Raw genomic sequence first — 19,739 nt, 5'->3', positions numbered from 1 at the left:
TGCTCTTTTCAAATCCCCTTCTGACAATTTAGATTTAGGTTTACCTACGTTTCTCTAAGTCGATTAAGGTAATTGCCAGCATCGCTCCTTTGAGAAGGACACCGTCGATTTCCTACCCCGTCATTGTGCTCGGTCTTTGCTGGCATCATTGTCGACTGGCATTAAATGCTAATCTGTCTTCTTTACTCCCTTTTGTTGTTATCATCAAAGTAATAATTTAATGCATTTGTTATCTAGGGGTTATCGTCCTTTGATTGGTAATCCAGACGTCCTCAGTCCCGGGTCCGAACACCGCCATGGCATGAATTTTGAATAGAAGTCATTAGCAATGGTGGCCGAAGACTTCCGTCATTAGAAGTCACCTTCATTCTGCCAACGGCCTTGACAAAGAGGGCGGAGGAGCGGGCAGAGGTTCAGGCACTCCTTTGCCCTTTGGGGGAGGGGGGGGGGGGGGTTGAGGGGGGGAGTTGACCATAAAGGCGGAAGAATCAGCGATGATCTACGGTGTGAGGGTTCAAAGGGCAATGGAAACCACTGCATTAAAGACACATAATTTGCATCCACAGGACATATGGCATGTGGCCTGTAAATGAAAACGTATCATGACGATCTCTCCATTGGCAAAAGATTCCGGGCTAGGCTCCCATTCGGATTTCCGGGAGGGGGTCGGGGGGGTGGGGGCTGACTGCCAAGGAGGAGATGACCATGAGGAAAAGATTGAGTACTCAATTTAAGTATAACGTTCTACGAGTTTGTTGAGTGGAATGTCAGATGTCAGAAATTTAAAAGTGATAGAGAAGCTAGAAAATTTGAAAAGAGAAATGCTCAGGATCGATCTAGATATAATGAGCTTCACTTAATTGAAATGGTAAGAAGACGATGATTTCTGGACAGATGAATATAGGGTAACTGGAATGCAGTTGGAGGGACGGAGTAGATTAAAGGGTTACGGGAGATTATGAGCTTGGCACTACGAATGAGAGAGGAGAAAGATTGAGTTCTGCTATTAATTTCAGCTAGTAATAGCGAACACTTTGTTCAAGAATCACACTTGGAATAGGCAGGGAGATACGGAAAGATTTCAGTTAGATTACATCACGGCGACGTAGAGATTTCGAAATCAGATACTAGTGTAGTAGTGATGAAGAGGAGCATGAAAGTTAAGGAATTAGTCAGGAAGAATGAGTGCCCACAGAAGTGGAATACGGAAGGACTGAAGAGGTACGCTTGATGTTCTCTGAGGCTATATATACAGCGATAAGGAATAGCTCAGTAGGCAGTTCAGTTGAAAAGGAATGAACATCTCTAAAAAAAAAAAAAGGGTAATCACAGAAGTTGGAAAGAAAACCGTAGGTTCAAGAAGGTAACTACGAAGAAACCATGGGTAACAGAAGAAATGCTTCAATTGATCGAGGGAAGGGGGAAGTACAAAAATGTTCAAGGAGATTCAGGAATACGGAAATACAAGTCCCTGAAAAGTAGAAGTGCAGGGAAGCTAACTCGAAATGGCCGCATGAAAAATGCGAAGAAATCGAGAAAGAAATGATTGTCGGATGGACTGACTCAGCATATAGGAAAGTCAAAATAACTTTTTGTGAAATTAAAAGGAAGGGTGGCAACATTAAGAATGCAACAGGAAGAGTGCAACGGGAAGAGTGCAATGCAGAGGAGAAAGCAGGTAGGTAGAAAGAGGACATTGAAGACTTCTATGAGGGGAAAGACTTGCCTGATGACGTGATAAAAGAAATATAGATGAGATGGGGGATCCACTATTAGAATCACAATTTAAGAGAAGTTTGGAAAACTTAAGATCGATTAAGGCAGAAGGGGCAGATAACATTTCATCAGAATTTCTAAAATCATTGGGGGAAGTGGCAACAAAACGATTATTTACGTTCGTGTGTGGAATGTATGAGTCTGGCGACATAACATCTGCCTTTCCGAAAGATATAGTGACACAGTTCCAGAGATTACAAGAGCCGACAAGTGCGACAATTATCGCACAATCAGCTTAACGGCTTGTGCCTTCACGTTGCTGACAAGGGCAGTATACGGAAGAATGGAAAAGAAAACTGAAGATTTGTTAGATGGCGATCAGTTGGGCTTTAAGGAAAGTGAACTCGCCAGAGGGGTAATTCTAACGTTGCCGTTGATAATGGAAGCAGGACTAAAAGAAAACCAGGACACTTTCAAAGGTGTTGTCGATCTGGAAAAACCGTTCGACAACGTCAAATAGTGTAAGATGTTCGAAATTCAGAGGAAAGTAGGGGTAAACTATAGGGAGAGGCGGGTAACATACAATATGTACAAGAGGCAAGAGGGAATAATAGGAGTGGACGATCAAGACTCGGTCCCATGACGGACGGAGAAAGTGGGACATAAAAAGCAGACTAGTAATGGCAAAAGAGACATTTCTTGCCAAGAGAAGTCTACTAGTATCAAACTTAGGCGTTAATTTGAGGAAGAAGTTTCTCAAAATGTACGTTTGGAGCATAGCATTGTATGGCAGTGAAACATGGACTGTGGGACAACGGGAAAAGAAGAGGGTCGAAGCGTTTGAGATATGGCGCTACGAGTTTGTTGAGTGGATTATTAATTTAAGGAATGAGGAGGTACTACGGAGCGTCGGCGAAGAAAGGAGTATATGGAAAACACTGCCAAGAAAAAGGGACAGAATGGTAGGACAGTTGTAAAGACGTTAGGGAATGACTTCCATGGTACTAGAGGGAGCTATGGTGGTAGAAACTGTAGAGGAAGACAGAGATTGGAATACATCCAGCAAATAATCAAGGACGTAGGTTGTAAGTGCTACTCTGAGACGAAGAGGTTGGCACTGGAGAGAAATCGCATCAAACCAGTCAGAAGACTGTTAACTCGAAAACAAAAATATTAAAAGTCCAGTTTTCAGGGAGTGAAAAAGTATTTTCGTATGATGCCACTTTACAGATGAGATGGAGAAGGACTTCTACAACTCAAAGAGAGAACTCAACTTTCCAAGCAGTGAGCAACTAACTTCCATAACGCTTTGCTGCTATTCAAGATCACAGTCACTTTTTACAGCTCTTCGATAATGATACAAATGTAGGTCATTGCGCTGTATACTGCATGGTGTATCCTATTTCAGGTTTTCTAGGAGTCTGAAATTTCCGCCAACCTTTAACAAAATGGGGAGCAGTTACTACCTTCTGACACATTTGTTTCTCGAATAATGTGCCCGTCGTATCATTTACTCCTAATTATGCAATCAGAAATAAAGCTTCATGGTATGTATTTGGAAAGCTTAAGTAAACAAATCCGTATTTTGGTATCCTTCGATTACTTGACGCAATTTTATGTTACTATTATCATTACAATCATATTTAATCTCAAAGTTCTTGTATAATGGTTTGTGAAACATCACGTTATAGGACAGTAACCAAGCTGGTACAAAATACAGTGGTATTCGTGTGCTGAAACAAACACGTGTATTATAACGATGTACGTATAATTGGTAATCTGATGATATTCATTTTCTAATTCTAATTAGCCGCGCGGGGTTGCCGTGCGGTCTGAGGCGTCTTGAGGTGGATCGCGCGGCTCGCCTCGTCGGAGGCTCGAGTCCTCCCTTGGGCATGTTTGTGCTTGTGTGTGTGTGTGTGTGTGTGTGTGTGTGTGTGTGTGTGCGTGTGTGTTTCGTCCTTAGCGTAAGTTAGTTTAAGTTAGATTAAGTAGTGTGTAAACCTAGGGACTGATGACTTCAGAAGTTTGGTCCCATAGAATTTACCACGAATTTCCAATTTAATTCTAATTATCTTGCTATACAGACTCTCGCCACGTTTCACGTAGACCGTGTTATTCACAGCATGCTTCCTTCTTTCCGAAAGTTCAAGATTTATCCTATATTAGTTTTGCAAGGACGATGAGTGGAAGGTTGGAAGGGAACATTAATGTTGAAATCTTCTTTGGCGTCGATAAACAGTTGCTTTTCCCGTGCATCGTTCGCAAATGGACCTGGAAAATGGGGAAGTAACAGCGGAACACAAAGTACACTCTCTTACACACTTTAAGGTGACTTATGGAGTATGGTTGTGGACAGAAGCGAATAGTGACTGAGGGCGTGTTTGTCTTCCGATTCGATGACGACTTCATTAGATTATGAGCAAGCCTCAGTTAAGATACGCCTACTGGATCGCATGCATCCTTGCTGAAGAAACAATTCCCATTTCAAAGTCATGTACTTAGGAGATAATTATCGCGAAACTTTTATCAGGATGGCTTGAGTGGGCTTCATATCCGGCTACTCCGACCACGAGTAAAGTTGTATACGCAGATTTCGATCAAATCTGACTGAAAGGAATACAATAGAAGATGAATGGATAGCTCTGAGAGATGAAATAGTAAAGACGGCTGAGGATGAAATAGGTAAAAAGACAAGACCTAGTAAAAGTCATTGTGCGACACAGGTGATATTGAAAGGAGAAAACACAAAACTTCAGCAAATGAAGCAGACGAAAGGGAACACAAACGTTTAAAAATGAGTCTGACAGAAAGTTCAAGATGGCTTTTCCACTCCACTTGCAAATAATTCTTGGGAGCGTGTCCGTAACCAGTTATGCGTTGCTGCCTGGACTTTCTCATCATCAGCGAACCTTGAGCCACCAAGAGCTTCTTTCAGTGGGTTAAAAATGTGATAATATAAAGGTGCCAGGGTAGTGGAATACAAGGAGCGGGGCAAGCAAATGTACTTCAGATCTCTGATGGTATCCAGTGATTCTAGCAGTTTGTGGTCTCACAATTGTCATGCAGAGCAGCACGTCACTGGACAGCACTCCACGCTGCTTCCTCAAAATAGCTGGTTCAAATTCTCAGGCAAAAGGTACGCGCCCGCCGCACTCTTCGGATTTATTATGTTCCATAACTGCTCCCTTATGGTTCGAAAACAAAGTCAATCTTACCAGCACCTAACTTAGTTCGCAGCTTGCTGGTTTTTTGAGATGATGAAGGTCGCCCCTCCATTGAAGTCCAAAGGTTCGCAAAAATGCACTCAACTTTCACCTCCCGTTACAATTAGGTGAAGAAATGCCTCCTCTTCAGCCTCGTGCTGTCAAAAAGCTCAATCCACATCCATTTCCGATGTCAAATGTTTTGGATTCACATGATACACACTGTCTTGAACATGAGTATGTAATGAACAATATGGTTGGCTGATCCGACACTAATGTTCATCGCTGCTGTATGGAACTGCGTCAGGCCTGTGTCTTTTAGCCGTTCTCCTTGTTCGGTGTCCGTCTTCGTCCCTTCACCGCATGTGTTCCTGTTTCTATGCGTTTGGGCGCTGATGACCACGCTGTTTAGCGCCCGTAAACCTCAAACACACACACACACACACACACATCGCTGCTGTAATATAACTCACCGTAATACGCCTGCTTTCCATAATCAGTTCACCAACTCTCTCAGTGACCTTCTCTGTGAAAGCATCCTGGCCGTGCCGAAACTTCAACATTTGTTACACCATGTTTGAAGTTAATCTGCCTACTCGTACACTTGTATTCGACTCGAAGAACTTTCGCCATACTGCACTGTCATACGACTCTGAATTTCGATTGGGTTAACCCCATCAGCTAACAGAAATCCAATGTCGCTCTGCTGTTCCACATTGCTGCAAACCTCCAAGAATGCCGCCATGTTGCTTTTCCGATTCCCAGCCTCCCGTTCCCGAGGCAGGCATGCCAGCCTCATCTGATAATAGTTCTAGAACAGCACGAAAAAATAACAAAGAAACGCCAACTTCTTCGATGTCTTGTATTTTTTATAAAACTTCAACGGTTATTTATTGAATGGACCTTGCATCATTGGCATCGCCAAGTAGTAAGAAGACCTCACAACCAATCCCGTCCCACGCCCCTTTGTGGCATCGACCGCCTTCCCATATATTCCGTTCCCTGCCTGACTTATCTCGAAATCATTCCCTACGGTACCAGGAGTGTAGTGTACTTGCCCTCGCAATTGATATAGCCAACGCACGGCTTTATAGTGGCGCTCGACTCGTAGGTCAGTGGGTTAGAATCCTGGTGGGCGCGGGCAGAGGAGATTAAGTGTAGTTTCTGATCATCAGTCTTCGCGCCAAGGTCCTAGATTAAATTCCATACATCTCCGCAATGTCACATGAAGTGAGGGCATCTGACACTGCAAATGGTAATCCGTCCGTCGGATGGGGACGTTACGCTGACGACCCCCTTGGAGTTAATCAAAATGGCTCAGAGCACTATGGGACCTAACTGCTGAGGTCATCAGTCCCCTAGAACTTAGAACTACTTAAACCTAACTACCCTAAGGACATCACACACATCCATGCCCGAGGAAGGATTCGAACCTGCAACCGCAGCGGTAGCGCGGTTCCAGACTGTAGCGCCTAGAACCGCTCGGCCACTCCGGCCGGCCATGGAGTTATTCGAGAGAAGCAGACTACGTGCAGACACTGGTTTCCATCCTCTCTCTTCCCTCATATAAACACAAAAATAAGACAACATACAATATAAACGCATCAGTTATACTCAACTACACACTACAAATACATTCAACATACACTCTACAAATACACGAAGAAAGCGGTAAATGTGCGCGGAGGAAGAGCACCCTTTCCGACAGTTGGCTGAACCCAACCGCTGGGATACACCAGCAAAAATGCCATACGGCCTTTACATTTTTTTAGCCTCTAGTGTGACAGCATACTTTTTTGTACCTTCAGTTTAGTAGTACATCAGTAACGCCTATTCCCATTTAAGAGATTATCTATGTTTTGCATGTCATTTTCTGCAGTGATTTCTTTGTTTATCATCCATTATTAAAGTCCTTCTAGAAAACGTGTAAGGTCCTGGTTGTCAATATATGAGCATTTAAATAGCTTTTTTTGTGTGCTGTAAACCCTGTCCACCACCTCGATCTCTTTATTGATAAATCTGGAGCACGTGCATGTAAGGGCGATGTCAAGGCTGACACAGAAGCTAGACACATTTGAAGGTGTCGACAGATGAAATAGCTGACCCGTCAGCGCAGATTTTGAGTTATAGCATGTTAAATGTTTGGTTGAACGCAAATAAAAGAACATAAATACAACAAGATAAAACGTTTTATATAGACGACATTTCTTTCTTTCGGCACATATGAAACTACTTGTTATTAGAATGTGGTGCATGTGAAGACGTAACAGACTACTCCTTTATTAAATTAAGAATCAGCATTTTCTTCCGACGGATAGTGCACAAGTTTGGGACTCTACCCTCATCACTTAAACTGGACGAGTCCTGTACCAACAAAATTACAGCCCGGGTCACCATGACTAGTCAACACATCAGGGATATTTAAGCCGGCGCGCGGAGCGGCCGCGTAGTTAGAGGCGCCATTTCACGGATTGCGCGGCCCCTCCCGCCGGAGGTTCGAGTCCTCCCTCGGGCATGTGTGTGTGTGTGTGTGTGTGTGTGTGTAAGTAATGTGTAAGTCTAGGGACCGATGATCTTAGCGGTTTGGTCCCTTAGGAATTCACACACACACATTTCAGCCCTTCTAAAGATGTATATGTGGTGTGTGTTCTTTCGGACATGTTTTCATGAACAAACACTATTTTGACCCTGCAGCCACTACGAATCAAGACACAAAGGAATTAAAGAAATCAGCTGCCATTGGACATTTACTTATATCAATGGGGCAAGTTGAAAACTGATGATACAAATCAATGGCCACTAGCAGCTAGTAATTTTTTGTGCCTTCTAAAGCTGCCCAAGTCGACTGTTGGTTCTGTGACTGTGAAGTGGAAACGAGGAGGAGGAACCACAGCTAAACTTAGACCAGGGAGGTCTCATGTATTGATCGACATGACTGTAGAGCACTCCGGAGGATGGTTGTAAAAAATAGCGTGAAATTAGCCCAAGGATCACTTGTGAGCTCCAAAGTGCCACCAGCAGTGACTGTGTGTAGGGAATTACAAAGAATGTCGTACAGTGTTCGAGCAGCTCCTCATAAGCTACACTCTTACCTAGTCTATGCTAAGCGCCGCTTCGGGTGGTGTACAGAGCGACGCCACGCAATGGTGGATGACGAAACGGGGGAACTGGAGTAACGCATCGGTACCTAACAGATGCTGTGTCCCATCGCAACACGTTCAAACTCAGTTAAATCTTCTTTACCTGCCACTGTAGCAGCAGTAACCGATCTAAGATATGCGCCCGACACATGTTGTCTTATATAGGCGTTGTCGACCGCAATGCCTTTTTTTGTTTTGTTTATTGGGCCTTTGCGTGTGTAGTCAATTTAGCCATCGGTAACACATAGCGACAATGTACACATAATTTAATAAACAAATACAGAAATGCATATTTACAAGAATAAAAAGCTTAACTGTTACAGTTTTGTACATAATGTTTTAAACATTGAATTGAATTGAATTGGAAAATAATTAAAAGTGTCTTGGTTTATAATTCTCACCAATTCTGAAATATCTTCATCAGCAAGACATATTTATAATTGACGTACACCATTAAAACCTACAGATTGTAACCAGTACTCTTGATGAAGTTAACTATCACTTTATATAGACGAACGTCTTTAGTACACAAAAGAGAAGAAGCTGATTGAGGAAGATGGTAGCCCATACTCAGCAATGTCTTCAGAAAGACCAACCGTTCACGGTCAAATTTGGGGCACATAAATAAGATGTGGTTGACATCAGCTTCCGACTCAGGATCACACTCACATGCTGGTGAACTGTAAACGTTGATCCGATGTAGATGTTGTGGGAAAGAGGCATGATTGAAGCGGAGTCTTATGATGGTAAAAATCGTGGATCGGTCCAGATGTGTCCTCATGAACCACGGCTGTGAAGGAATCCGAGGTTGGAGCATTGCGTAATAACTGCCTTTTATCTGTTGAGAAACGTTTCACATTTCCTGCCATTGTTGTCTTGCGTGATCCTTGACTTCACGTAAGTAGTCTGTATAAGGAAGGTGCAGATCCAGAACGGTGCCTAAGGTTGCCGCTTGTTTGGCTAATGCATCGACTTCATCATTATAGAGGATACCAGAGTGGGAAGGTACCCACAACAAATGAATCGTCCGGCCCGTGCGTGTGCTGTGAATATATTCAGATATCACATCCAAGATATAACTATTCGTTGTTTTGTTCCATCGACTGTACTGAATATTTTTAAGAACGCTTTGCGAGTCAGATACTATCAATATCTTGGGGAAGGAAGTGCTAGAGACAAACTTCAGTGCTTCCAAAACTGCCACTGTCTCCGCCGTAAAATAGAAGTGCTCGTAGGCAGTTTGAAGGTTTTGCGGATCTGGATCTGAGGGCAGAAAAAGGCGCATCCTGTACACTCTTCTTGCGGAATTTTGGAGCCACTGTGCTTGAACGAGGCGATTGAAGCCAACGTTGACATTAGTACTGTCCAGCCAGGTCGTACTTAAATAATGGACTGGGATCTGGGATCAGAGCGTTTGAAGATCATATTCAAAAACAGGTAGATGCGCTGAATGCCGTATAGAATATATGACAGGTGACCAAGTGTCAAAGCTGGCACAAACGGCTGGCACTTTATTCCTTCTGTGGGATGCAATCCACAGCCGATAAATGCAGTCTCTACTTTGATAGACGGAACTGTCCATAATGGCCATGCCTTGAATGTAGAATGTGTCCGACAACATTTGGCGCCTAATGCTCAAGGGCATCTCCCCTGCTTCTATTAAAAGGGAGTTGGTGGGCGTCGATCACATGGCTCCAAGACAGGTACGAATTGCTCTATATTGAAGAGTATCTAATTTTGAGAGATGAATCTTTGACGCAGTGTGGTAGAATAGTCTAATCGAGATCGAATTATCCCTCGGTACATGGCGAGTAAAACACTCTGGTGCGCTCCCCACCAGACACGAGTGAGTGATCTGATTACATTTAAACCTTCTTCACACTTGGTAACGATGGATCGGATGTGGGGCGCCCAGCTTAACCGAGAGTCAAAAATCATCCCCAGAAATCGAACGTGAGATTTTATTTGGAAGGTGTACTTTCCACAGGTAATGTGATCTTCAGTGCGAGCTGTCGTCGACTTGGAGAAGGGAACGACTGCTGATTCCTCAGCCGAGATCTCCGGCCCATTGATAGAGAGTCACCCGTCGATGTGTGCGATGGTTGTGGTTAATGCCGTTTTGGCCTGAAGATATGAAGCAGCAGTAGAATAAACTCATATATCATCAGCATACTGTAGGAGTTTTGTGGGGGGGAGTAAGTATGCGTTCTAGGTTGTGCGTATATAGAGTATACAGGAGAGGACTTAAAATTGCACCTTGCGGCAAGCTTTGGGAGAAATAAAAAGGTCCGATCATGGTACCTTTGCAACGGACGTAGATCATTCTTTGAGTAATCAGGGTACTGATACCGTAGATCATCCGTGAAGGAATCCGAATCCTGTCAGCGTGTCCAAGAGTATCGGTATTTATGCACCCTTAACGTCAAGAAAAACGGCCACTACTGTCTCTTTCGTTTGAAAGGCTGACGTGATATCCATATCAAGCAAAAACAGGTTATCCATGTTCCCTTTGCCTTTTTTGAAGCCGTATTGACTCCGAGGCAACAAATTACTTTTTTCAAGCCACCATTCTAGTCTCCTTTTTACCATTCGTTCCAGTGTTTTTGCAACACACGACGACAAGGCAATAGATCTATAATTAGTACCGAAATTTGGATCTTTACCACTTTTGAGAATTGGAATTATTACTTGCGTCTTCCATGATGATTGAGGTCTTTCTTCATCCAGTACTGATTAAAAATGTTCAAGAGAAAGTCTTTCGCTTCTATAGGCAGGTGTGCAAGCATAGAGTAGTGTATATGATCAATGCCAGGGCAACTGTCGCTCGATACTTTAATAGCTTCGTTGAGTTCTTCTTTAGAGAAAGGACGAAGGAGAACATGATAGCCGTCTTCTTCAGCAGGGAACCGATGGTTTAAAAATGGCACCGCGGGAGGAATTCATCTAACCAGGCCCTGATAGCAGGAGGGGAGGAAGACACTCTTCTTGTTCTAAAAGCTTTTATTTTATGCCAGATGCTTGCCATACTAGTTTCATTATTTAGGGACAGGCAAAATTGTTTCCAACTATCCTTCTTGATTTTCTTCAGGAATTTGTTAACTCGCGCATTCACTTTTTGCACAGCCAAGAAGTTGTCTAATTAAGGTTCTGACGATAGGTTTTCAAGGCGAGTAGTCGCTTCGCAACTTCCCGAGAGCATTCAGAATTCCACCAAGGAGGAGAACGGTGCTTCATTACTGTAAGCTCTTTTTTCTTAGGGATGCTGATGCCAGCTGCGACGTTCATAGCATTGAGTAAAACTGCGTATGCATCTACGTCTCGTATTTGCGAGTGTCCGCCGAACCGTTTCCTTATAAGAGGCCCAATTGGCTTCCTTGATTTTCCACGTACTATTAGAGTAACAGATGTGCGTAGTATCGACGTTGATGTTAATGTAAAACTCTACTGGGAGATGATCGGATCACATTGAATCCTTTTTAACGCACCAATTAGATATTTCAGTAAAGCAGGGGGTGCAAAGAGTTACATCACAGTGCCGTATTCTGCTTGTTTACGTATCTCTGTGTTTGAATAAGCATGCCTATACCAGTTTCCTTGGCACTTCTGTGTAGTTTAGGAAACGAGGCACTAAAAGTCGTAGACGAATTTTTGTATTTGGGCAGTGATGTAACGGATGATGGCCGAAATAGATTAGATACAAAATGTAAATTGGCAACAGCAAGAAAAGCGTTTCCGAACAAGAAAAATATGTCAACATCGAATACAGATTTAAGTGTGAAGAAGTCTTTCTGAATCCTGCCTCGGACATAGATGTGTGTGATGTCTTTAGGTTAGTTAGGTTTAAGTAGTTCTAAGTTCTAGGAGACTGATGAACTTAGAAGTTAAGTTCCATAATGCTCAGAGCCATTTGGACCATTTTTTGAAGTCTTTTCTGAAGGTATTTGTCTGGAGTGTATCTTGGTATGGAAATAGGTGTTGACGGGCCCAAGTGAGAGGTAAAACTTTGTGTCGTGCAGTCATCAATGGTACACGAGTGGGCCTTCGGTTCCGAAAGTCCATATCGATGATGTTTCGTTGAATGGTTCGCACGTTGACACTTGTTGATGGCCCAGCATCGAAATCCGCACCAACTTGCGGAAAGGTTGCACTTCTGTCACGCTGAACGATTCTCTTCAGCCGTCTTTGGTCCCGTTCTTGCAGGATCTTTTTCAGGCTACCGCGATGTCAGAGACATGATGTTCTACTGGATTCCTCACATTCATGGTACACTCGTGAAATCATGGTACGGGAGAACCCCCTCTTCATCGCTACCTCGCAGATATTGTGTCCCATCGCTTGTGCGCCGACTATAACACCACGTTCAAACTCTATTAAGTCTTGATAACCTGCCATTGCAGCAGCAGTAACCGATCTCACAACTGCGCCAGACACGTATGGTCATGTAGATGTTGCCGACCGCAACGCCGTATATCTATGTTTGAATACGCATGCCAAAACCAATTTTTTTGGCGCTTCAGTGTATTATGCTTCACTGGGACCCACCCAGTGTACTTTAATTTCTTTTTCAACGCCGTGCAACCCGCGTAAATGTCTAGTGACTTAACCACTGCACCACCTCACCCTATAATTTTAAATACAATATTACATTATTTTGTGAATGAAGGAGAAATTTCTTTTGAGATTAGCGGTAACACACTGTAAAAATTTATGATGCGCTTTGGTAAGTCTGTTTGGCTCTGCCGATCGCCCGCCGCCGGTGGAAGGGTCTCACGTCAGTGTGATTGCGGTAGAGGCGTCGCTGCAAGGCGAACTCCATCGCAACAGCGGTTGGGCAAACTGGGCCCGGGCCACCGGCGTTGCCTCACGCGCCTCGCTTGTTGCAGCTGCTGCCGCAACCCGCCGCGCTGACGCGAGAGGCCGTCACCGGCTTCAGGCTGGAGATAGCCAGCTCGGAGGCCCGCCGCCGCCTGCAGCGCTTCCTGAAGAAGCCCAACTCCTAGGCACCGAAACGCCGTCACCTCTCGGATCGCTTGTTGCAACTGCTGCCGCTGTCCCGGGCGCTCACTGGCTTCCGGTTAGAGGTAGCCAGCTCCGAGGTCTACCGTCTCCTGCAGCGCTTCCTTAAGATGTCCACTTCCTAAACGCCGAAACGAGTATAGGACCTTGTCCATCTTTGCCGGGATAATGATTCTACGCGTGTACTTTCACCATAAATACATTCCATGCTCTCTTTACGAATTTCACGTACGTGTATTTTATTCAATAAATCGAAAGGCAATGTTTCTTATTTTAATAAGGAGGTCCAGACACGCTGTCAGATGTTAATTTTTATTTCTTTCTCTTTCACTGCACATCTGTTTCGGCTAAACTGCCATTATCGAGTAACATACGGTACAATGTAGGTGACATTATTTTCATTACACATTTTTAAGTTATAATAGAACATTGAGCATGGAGTGCTACTTATGTACACAGTGTGGTCCATTGATAGTCACCGGGCCAAATATCTCACGAAATAAGTATCATACGATAAAACTACAAAGAACGAAACTCGTCTAGCTTGAAGAGGCAAATCAGATGGCGCTATGGTTGGCCTGCTAGATGGCGCTGCCATAGGTCAAACGGATATCAACTGCGTTTTTTAAAATAGGAACCCCCATTTTTATTACATATTCATGTACTACATAAAGAAATATGAATGTTTTAGTTAAGCCACTTTTTTCGCTTTGTGATAGATGGCGCTGTAATAGTCGCAAACGTATAAGTTCGTGGTATCACGTAACATTCCGCCAGTACGGACGGTATTTGCTTCGTGATACATTAACCATGTTAAAATCGACCGTTTATCAACTGCGGAAAAGGTCGATATCGTGTTGATGTATGGCTATTCTGATCAAAATGCCCAACGGGCGTGTACTATGTAGGCTGCTCGGTATCCTGGACGACATCATCCTAGTGTCCGGACCCTACGCCCGATAGTTAAGTTATTTAAGGAAACAGGAAGTGTTCAGCCACATGTGAAACGTCAACCACGACCTGCAACAAATGATGATGCCCAAGTAGGTGTTTTAGCTGCTGTCGCGGCTAATCCGCACATCAGTAGCACGAAAATTGCGCGAGAATCGGGAATCTCATAAACGTCGGTGTTGAGAATGCTACATCAACATCGATTGCACCCGTACCAAATTTCTGTGCGCCAGGAATTGCATGGCGACGACTTTGAACGTCGGTACAGTTCTGCCACTGGACGCAAGAGAAATTACGGGACGTTGACAGATTTTTTGCACGCGTTCTATTTAGCGACGAAGCGACATTTACCAACAGCGGTAACGTAAGCCGGAATAATATGCACTATGGGCAACGGAAAAGCCACGATGGCTGCGACAATTGGAACATAAGCGACCGTGGAGGGATAATGTATGGCGCGGCATTATAGGAGGAAAGGTAATTGGCCCCCATTTTATGATGGCAATCTAAATGGTGCAGTGTATGCTGATTTCTTACGTAATGTTCTACCGATATTTCTACAAGATGTTTCACTGCATGACAGAATGGCGATGTCCGGCACATAGCTCGCGTGCGGTTGAAGCGGTATTGAACAGCATATTTGATGACAGGTGGAGTGGTCGTTGAAGCACCATACCATGGCCCGCACGTTCACCAGATTTGACGTCCCCACATTTCTTTCTGGGGAGAAAGTTGAAGGATATTTGCTATCGTGATCCAACGACAACGCCTGACAACATGCGTCAGAGCATTGTCAATGCTCGTGCGAACATTACGGAAGGCGAACTACTCGCTGTCGAGAGGAATGTCGTTACACGTACTGCCAAATGCATTGAATTTGACTGACATTATTTTGAGCATTTATTGCATTAATGTGGTATTTACAGGTAATCACGCTGTAACAGCATGCGTTCTCAGAAATGATAACTTCACAAAGGTACATGTATCACATTGGAACAACCGAAATAAAATGTTCAAAAGAACCTACGCTCTGTATTTTAATTTAAAAAACTTAACTGTTACCAACAGTACGTCTTAAATTGTGAGCCATATGTTTGTGACTATTACAGCGCCATCTATCACAAAACGAAAAAAGTGGTCCAACTAAAACATTCATATTTCTTTACGTACTACACGAATATGTAATAAAACATTGGGGTTCCTATTTTTAAAAAAACACAGTCGATATCCGTTTGACCTATGGCAGCGCTATCTAGCGGGCCAATCATAGCGCCATCAGGTTTCCCATTTCAAGCTAGACAAGTTTCGTTCTTTGTAGTTTTTTCGCTTGACGCTTATTTCGTGAGATATTTGGCCCGGTCACGATCAATGGACCACCCTGTATATTGTCTAGATGGAGTAACATACATATATAATCGTTGGCAACTGTATTTCCACTGTCGTTCTGTACTGATTGAGTTAAGGTAGTAATTAATGTGTCATGACAGTAATTTGACAGTTTTGCAGCTATGATGTCACTTGTTTACAAAGAATTAGCGCTGTTTTACAGATGATACATACATATTTGATTGCGCGTATATCTATGGCTCCTATATGTTCGTAGTAGTCTATGTTTATAGCTATGGTGTTGTTGTTGTTGTTGTCTTCAGTCCCGACACTGGTTTGATGCAGCTCTCCATGCTACTCTATCCTGTGCAAGCTTCTTCATCTCCCAGTACTTACTGCAACCTACATCCTTCTGAATCTGCTTAGTGTACTCATCTCTTGGTCTCCCTCTACGATTTTTACCCTCCACGCTGCCCTCCAATACTAAATTCGTGATCCCTTGATGTCCTACCAACCGCTCCATTGTTCTGGTCAAGTTGTGCCACAAAATTCTCTTCCCCCAATCCTACTCAATACTTCCTCATTAGTTATGTGATCTACCCACCTAATCTTCAACATTCTTCTGTAGCACCACATTTCGAAAGCTTCTATTCTCTTCTTGTCCAAACTATTTATCGTCCATGTTTCACTTCCATATATGGCTAAACTCCATACAAATACTTTCAGAAACGACTTCCTGACACTGAAATCTATACTCGATGTTAACAACTTTCTCTTCTTCAGAAACGCTTTCTTTGCCATTGCCAGTCTATATTTTATATCCTCTCTACTTCAACCATCATCAGTTATTTTGCTCCTCAAATAGCAAAACACCTTTGCTACTTTAAGTGTCTCATTTGCTAATCTAATTCCCTCAGCATGATCTGATGCAATTCGTCTACATTCCATTATCCTCATTTTGCTTTTGTTGATGTTCATCTTATACCCTCCTTTCAAGACACTATCCATTCTGTTCAACTGCTCTTCCAAGTCCTTTGCTGTTTCTGACAGAATTACAATGTCATCGGCGAACCTTAAAGTTTTTATTTCTTCTCCATGGATTTTAATATCTACTCCGAATTTTTCATTTGTTTCCTTTATTGCTTGCTCGATATACAGATTAAATAACATCAGGGATAGGCTACAGCCCTGTCTCACTCCCTTCCCAACCACTGCTTCGATTTCATGTCATTCAACTCTTATAACTGCCATCTGGTTTCTGTACAAATTGTAAATAGCCTTTCGCACTCTGTATTTTACCCCTGCCACCTTTAGAATTTGAAAGAGGGTATTCCAGTCAACATTGTCAAAAGCTTTCTCTAAGTCTACAAATGATATAAACGTAGGTTTGCTATTCCTTATTCTTTCTTCTGAGATAAGTCGTAAGGTCAGTATTGCCTCACGTGTTCCAGTATTTCTACGGAATCCAAACTGATCTTCCTCGAGGTCGGCTTCTACTAGTTTTTCCATTCGTCTGCAAAGAATTCGTGTTAGTATTTTGCAGCTGTAGCTTATTAAACTGATTGTTCCGTAATTTTCACATCTGTCAACACCTGCTTTCTTTGGGATTGGAATTATTATATTCTTCTTGAAGTCTGAGGGTATTTCGCCTGTTTCGTACATCTTGCTCACCAGATGGTAGAGTTTTGTCAGGACTGGCTCTCCCATGGCCGTCAGTAGTTCCAATGGAATTTTGTCTACTCCGGGGGCCTTGTTTCGACTCAGGTCTTTCAGTGCGTTGTCAAACTCTTCACGCAGTATCGTATCTCCCATTTCATCTTCATCTACATCCTCTTCCATTTCCATAATATTGTCCTCAAGTACATCGCCCTTGTATAGACCCTCTGTGTATTCCTTCCACCTTTCTGCTTTCCCTTCGGGTTTCCATCTGAACTCTTGATATTCATACAAGTGGCTTTCTTTTCTACAAAGGTCTCTTTAATTTTCCTGTAGGCAGTATCTATCTTACCCCTAGTGAGATAAGCCTCTTACAATTGTCCTCTAGCCATCCATGCTTAGCCATTATGCACTTCCTGTCGATCTCATTTTTGAGACGTTTGTATTCCCTTTTGTCTGCTTCATTTACTGCGTTTTTATATTTTCTCCTTTCATCAGTTAAATTCAATATTTCTTCTGTTACTCAAGGATTTCTACTAGCCCTCGTCTTTTTACCTACATGATCCTCTGCTGCCTTCACTATTTCATCCCTCAGAGCTACCCATTCTTCTTCTACAGTATTTCTTTCCCCCATTCCTGTCAATTGTTCCCTTATGCTCTCCCTGAAACTCTGTACAACCTCTGGTTTAGTCAGTTTATACAGGTCCCATCTCCTTAAATTCCCACCTTTTTGCAATTTCTTCAGTTTTAATCCACAGTTCATAACCAATAGATTGTGGTCAGAGTCCTCATCTGCCGCTGGAAATGTCTTACAATTTAAAACCTGGTTCCTAAATCTCTGTCTTACCATTATATAATCTATCTGATACCTTCTAGTATCTCCAGGATTCTTCCATGTATACAACCATCTTTTATGATTCTTGAACCAAGTGTTATTCTCTGTGCAAAATTCTACCAGACGGCTTCCTCTTTCATTTCTTACCCCCATTCCATATTCACCTGCTGTGTTTCTTTCTCTTCCTTTTCCTACTATCGAATTCCAGTCACCCATGACTATTAAATTTTTGTCTCCCTTCACTATCTGAATAATTTCTTTTATCTCATCAAACATTTCATCAATTTCTTTATCATCTGCACAGCTAGTTGGCATATAAACTTATACTACTGTAGTAGGTATGGGCTTCGTGTCTATCTTGGCCACAATAATGCGTTCACTATGCTGTTTGTAGTAGCTTACCCGCACTCCAATTTTTTTATTCATTGTTAAACCTACTCCTGCATTACCCCTATTTGATTTTGTGTTCATAACCCTGTAGTCGCCTGACGAAAAGTCTTGTTCCTACTGCCACCGAACTTCATTAATTCCCACTATATCTAACTTCAACCTATCCATTTCCCTTTTTAAATTTTCTAACCTACCTGCCCGATTAAGGGATCTGACATTCCACGCTCCGATCCTTAGAACACCAGTTTTCTTTCTCCTGATAACGACGTCCTCCTGAGTAGTCCCCGCCCGGAGATCCGAATGGAGGACTATTTTACCTCCGGAATATTTTACCCAAGAGGACGCCATCATCATTTAACCATACAGTAAAGCTGCATGCCATCGGGAAAAATTACGGCTGTAGTTTCCCCTTGCTTTTAGCCGTTCGCAGTACCAGCACAGCAAGGCTGTTTTGGTTAGTGTTGCAAGGCCAGATCAGTCGATCATCCAGACTGTTGCCCCTGCAACTACTGAAAAGGCTGCTGACCCTCTTCAGGAACCACGCGTTTGTCTGGCCTTTCAACAGGTACCCCTCCGTTGTGGTTGCATCCACGGTACGGCCATCTGTATCGCTGAGGCACGCAAGCCTCCCCACCAACGGCAAGGTCCATGGTTCATGGGGGGAGGAAGAAGAATGTAATAATTCCAATACCAAAGAAAGCAGGTGCTGACAGGATAGCTATGGTAGGTGCTATTAATTTATAGATGTTTATTGGACAGACGTTTTTTTATTTGACGTGCATCCTTTCCGACCACTTTTCGTAAATTATGACGTTCTCGTACCAATTGTATTGGCACTCTGACATGTGTTTCTTGAGTCTGCATATGAGCAACGATGTTAAGGTCATATTTAGTGTGCGTCATCTTTGGCAGTGCCCTGCGCTTTGAATTCATACTATGCTGCAGGCCCTATGGAACATAAAAGAAATGTAAGACATTCTTTTGCAACGGCGCTTATTCTAGAAACGTAGGTAAATAACGTACTGCTGTTTTTAGAACCGTAGAAGCAGAGAAAACTCATTGCCAAATTTTCAGTAACAAACTTCGTTCTGCATCTTAGCGTTGCACATGTCAATATTTATTTATTTAGCGCACGTCTTAGCAAGTCACATATGATCCTATACACAATCACAAGTGTAGTCAGATTTTTATGTGTTCGATTGTGGTTTGAATCACAGTGAAAAAGTCAGATCGCTGGGCAGGGTAAGATCATAAGGGAAATTCTACTGTAATGTGGGCCTTTCCTGCTCGTATACTGTCATTTTGTTTTCTCATTTTAAGGCTAGTCCAACTTCCCTGTGTATGTCGAATCCCAGGGATTTCTACGTATGCGGCGAAGAGAAGAAAGACTATCCCACTGATTTTGCGACTGTTAATTAAGATTAAAATTGTCGTCTAGTACACTGGTGATCGATGCAATGATGACACCATAAGGCAGTATGCTCCATTCAACACCACCGCCTA

This window comes from Schistocerca gregaria, chromosome 2 (genome assembly GCF_023897955.1).
Source record: "Schistocerca gregaria isolate iqSchGreg1 chromosome 2, iqSchGreg1.2, whole genome shotgun sequence".
NCBI classification, from domain to species: Eukaryota; Metazoa; Arthropoda; class Insecta; order Orthoptera; family Acrididae; genus Schistocerca; species Schistocerca gregaria.
This window is presented reverse-complemented; position numbering follows the sequence as displayed.